Below are 4564 nucleotides of genomic sequence, written 5' to 3' on the forward strand. Positions count from 1 at the left end.
TTAATAATTTTAAAAATATTTTGGTAGGAATATTTTGTTTATCCAAAATTAATCTTAACAACGCGTTACCAGTCTCAATCTTTTTGGAAAAAAAAGGACGTGTTTCGAGAGTAGAACATAGGCGTTTAAACTGTTATTAAGCATGCATATTATTTCTTTTTCATATCATTTCAAACCCCCCAATAATTCAATAAAAAAATATTCTTTCTCGAATTAAATATTCAAATTATTGAGAAATAAATTCAAGCTGTTTAAACTTTGGTTGTTTCTGCAAGGGTGCAGTGGGGCTCAAAGGTGTTGCTCAAACGCACCGGTACGACGTTCCAGTGCTCTTTTAATGCGGAACATGACTTCGGAACTTTCATTAAAATTTCACTAATTTTACGTTTCTAATCTTAATTTCGGATCAGTAAAAAGTTTTCATATAGTCTCTTCGTAATACTAACTAATTGAAGGTTAACTAAGCAAATGTACATACAATAAGCAGTCCTTATAACCCTACTATAACGGTAACGATTACGGTATATCATTCCCACATAGAAATAGTGTTTGATAGAAATTGTTTCTAGGAATAGTGTTTGATATAGAGCAGGGGTTTCCAACTTACATGAGGCCGCGGCTCATGTAAGTTCAAATTGTTTTGTAGGACTCTTTTATGTTTGGAGGAACATTAAATATTACTGTCAGAGTCTTGCCAAGTTGTACAAAACAAAAGTATTGAATTACAAATTAAAATAGGAAGTAGATTTTTAAAAATATTTAATTGTTAATAATATTTTTAAAAATATTAAACAAATAATAAAAATTCACGCTACAATAACTTAATGTGCACCTATGTATTAAACAATTAATGTGCAACAGATACATAATTGTTAAGGTATTAAAACTTATATAGTAGCACACAAAATATTCAATGAGAAAATTGAGGTTTGTCTGCTGCAACCACCAGAGAATAGATATTTGCAATTTAAATTTAAAATTTACAAACCTGTGTGAAAATATTTTCGTCCAAATTGAGTGGTTTCAAAAAATTAAATCGGAGAATTTCTTCGAGAAAATTTCTGATAAGCACATGCTAAGTTATATTCAGAAAATACAAAAAAAATGAAATAAAAAAGAGCAACACACACGATTATTTTTGTATTTGAATAAATATTTCCTTGGATGCAAAACCTGAAAAATAAATTTTGTTGCACAGTTGGTATGTTAAATTTCACAGAAACGAAGAAATTAGATTTTTATTAACGAGAAAAGTATTTTAAACCCATCTAGAGTTTTTACGAAAATTGCTCTAAAAAAAATGACAACTAACATATCGCGCATATAACCGTTCTAACTAACATATAACCGTTCGCGGGCCACAAAAAAAGGATTCGCGGGCCGCCAGTTGGACACCTCTGGTGTAGAGGAAGGATCTAGAATTTTTTTTTTTTTTGTTTAGCTTTACAACACTACATTGTTATTTCATAGCTAAGGAATTGTAGAGGGAAAATGCTTCAGAAAATCAAAAAGTGGCGGTAAAAGTAATTTCAAGTCAGTTAAATCCTGATATCTTTCACGTATTAGGTAGCTTAGTCTTCCTGACAATTTTGTAATAAATCGGGTCTCAGCGATATTTTTAGGTGGGTGATTTTGCAACTTTTTTTGTTCCCAATAAAATTGAAGACTATAATACGAACATACTTGTTAAAAACAATAAATGAATAAAATCTGAATATGAGCTCAAATCTGAATATGAGTTCAGTTTGTAATAAAAAAAAATTAAAGAAATCATGGACTCGTTTTTTCAAGTAATTTTTCTTCCCGTGCAGTCTTTTTTTAATTAAATAGTTCGAAAGTATTTTGCGAATACCCCTATAGACAAGACTAATAACAATTACACGATGTTCTGAAAAAATGTCTACCTTGAACTTTAAAATAAGGAATTGGTAAGTTGTAAATATTTCCGATTAAGGAATTAACTTTTAATTTTAATAATTAGAAGGAAAAAAAAGAAATTTGCATTTGAAGTTCCAAAAATTTTTTAGTAAAAACCATTGTTTTAAAATTTTTGCTTTAGTTCGCTACCACAGGAGAAAAAATGTTTCGAAAATATCTCAAACGAGGGGAGGTATGCATTATGTTTATAAATTTAAAGATTAAATATGAAGATCTAAATTTAGCTAAAATTTTTAACCCTTTGCACTCTCAGGCTTCTCTCAGGCACCATAAATTATCTACAACTCTGGGTGTTAAACTTTTGACACTGTAATGTTTAGTACAGCTGTTCCTCAACGGTGTTCCATGGAACCTTAAGGTACTGTGGGGGTCACAAGGGGTTTCGAGAATCACGACTTTTTTTTTTAAAAATTAGTTATGATTTCCAAAACCTGAAATTAAATTTTTATCCAAATTATTATCTATTATAGCTTTATTATTTTAATTATTTTATTAAGATGCTCGTGAATAAAAAATAACAAATGAATGAATGAATGATGAAAAGGGTATCATTTTCGGAGTATATTTCGATGGAAATTCGACTGCATTTGCGTTAAATTTTTTTGATTATTAGAATTCGTGTATTTTCTTCTAATTTAAAATTAAAATCGTCCGCTTTTTTCAGTTATTCTGCCAAACGGAAATCTTAGATAATTTTAAACCAAATATGCCTAAATATTGAAGACGAACTCTTTTATTTAGAATTCAAAATTCGTATAGAAGCCCTTAAAAAAATGAAAAAGGGTTTTCTGCAATTTTAGGTCTCTTCAAAAAATTTTTTCAAAAAGAATGAAAGCGATAGTGAATAAAAAAACGCTAGATTCAAATTATTTCTATGTCAGTATAGAAGTTACAAATGACCAAGGAATAAAATTAGAGATAACTAAAAATGACTCGTTAAAAAAAAAGAAGGAAATTATTTTGAAGTGTGAATAAAGTATTAAATTTATACAGAAATAAATTTTTAAAACTCTTTCTCAGTAATTCTCTTTACATTTTCAAAAGCGAAAATTTTTTTTTTCGTATAACAAAATATTAGTAAGTTATTTTTAAAATTTGTGTTTTTATATGTAACTTATTTATAAATCGAATAATAAGCCTCCGTGGCGCAATCGGCTAGCGCGTTCGGCTGTTAACCGAAAGGTTGGTGGTTCGAGCCCACCCGGGGGCGGTACATTTTTGCTTCTTGTAAAACTTAGTTTCATAACTTCTATGATATTTAATTGCAAATATTTTTATTTCAATTTCCTGAAATCAAATTTTAAATTCATCGTTTCAAATTCGGTATAATTGCATGATATCATCGCTAAATTGAACTGATTATGATTAATTAACTGAAAATTAACTCGCCTTTTAAGAATGGGGGAAAAAAAAGTCTAACAATGTAATTTAGTGCTTCATGTAAGTATGCATTTTCTCTTGAACTTCCTCGACGAGCGTGAATTTAAGAAAGTTTGATGTAATTGAGGAATATGTTTAAACAAAATGGATATTTTTCTCTATTATTTCCCTCTTCAGTTTCAAATTAGTATTATATTTCACTGAATTTATTTCTGTAATAAATGACGAACCTAAATTCAAATTTCTTTCTTGGTATAAATAAATTTGATTTAAAATGATATTTTCTACGATTACATATCAAATCCAAACACATATGTAAAAAAATAAATAAATAAATAAAATAAAATATTAGAGAGTAATTTTAATTTTCTGGTGAATTTACCAATATTTGTTCTTCGTGATCAAGATTTGAATTCATTTTTTCCCTCTTAGATCGAAAATATTTGTGATCATTGATTTAACTGTTATGTTGACGATAAATGTTGGCCTAAGTTTTAGAAATGTGTCTGATAATTACAGCAGATATATTCGATTCATACTGAGTTATAATAATCGGAGAATAAAAACTGGGTATATTCTGATATCGAATAATTTCGTATAGTATCGAATATTATACTGAATTGCCTTTACTGATTTCTTTCGAAAGATAATTAAAAATAAGAGAAATTATTTAGATTTTAAAAAAAAATTGCAAAAAAGAAAAGTTTTTAAACTATAGTGCTGCCATCTCTTTTATTTTTCTCAAACTAATATTCCAAATTACGAGATAATCTCAAGATACTAAACTGAAAGAAGATAAAGGGGGGACAAAATAATAGAAACATTTTTATACTAATACATTTCTTCATGTTTCTCAAGAAATACTTGAAGAATAATTTTATATCTTTAGAAATGTCTAGATCATGCGATTTCTCATACTTATTGATGAAGTTTAAAGCTTTTAGAAGTTTGAAGGACCGACAATAAATTGTAAACGAAAAATAATGTTTTTGAACACCAGAACACCCTATGCCAAAAAATGCAGCAATGAATTTGTAAGTTATAGCACTTATTTTGATAATTATAAGCAATAATTGCACAAAATGTCGTAAGCCTAGCTCAAAGATTTAAAAAGATATACACATTTTAATAAAAAAAAAAAAAAATTTTTTTTTTGCTTAAACTTTAAAAATATTCAATAAATTTTAACAAAATTTTCAGAGCAATTTAAAATTTAGTTACGAAGTTATTTCTTTAAAATTTGAGA

At 27.8% G+C, this 4564-nt stretch overlaps 1 non-coding gene across 1 annotated transcript; it reads left to right on the top strand.

Moving 5' to 3' along the window:
- The first annotated feature begins 3074 nt into the window (after nt 1-3074).
- TRNAN-GUU (transfer RNA asparagine (anticodon GUU)) lies at nt 3075-3148 on the top strand. The gene has a single exon. It is a non-coding gene; the product is annotated as a tRNA-Asn (tRNA).
- The last annotated feature ends 1416 nt before the right edge of the window (nt 3149-4564 follow it).

This window comes from Parasteatoda tepidariorum, chromosome 1 (assembly GCF_043381705.1).
Source record: "Parasteatoda tepidariorum isolate YZ-2023 chromosome 1, CAS_Ptep_4.0, whole genome shotgun sequence".
Classification (NCBI taxonomy): domain Eukaryota; kingdom Metazoa; phylum Arthropoda; class Arachnida; order Araneae; family Theridiidae; genus Parasteatoda; species Parasteatoda tepidariorum.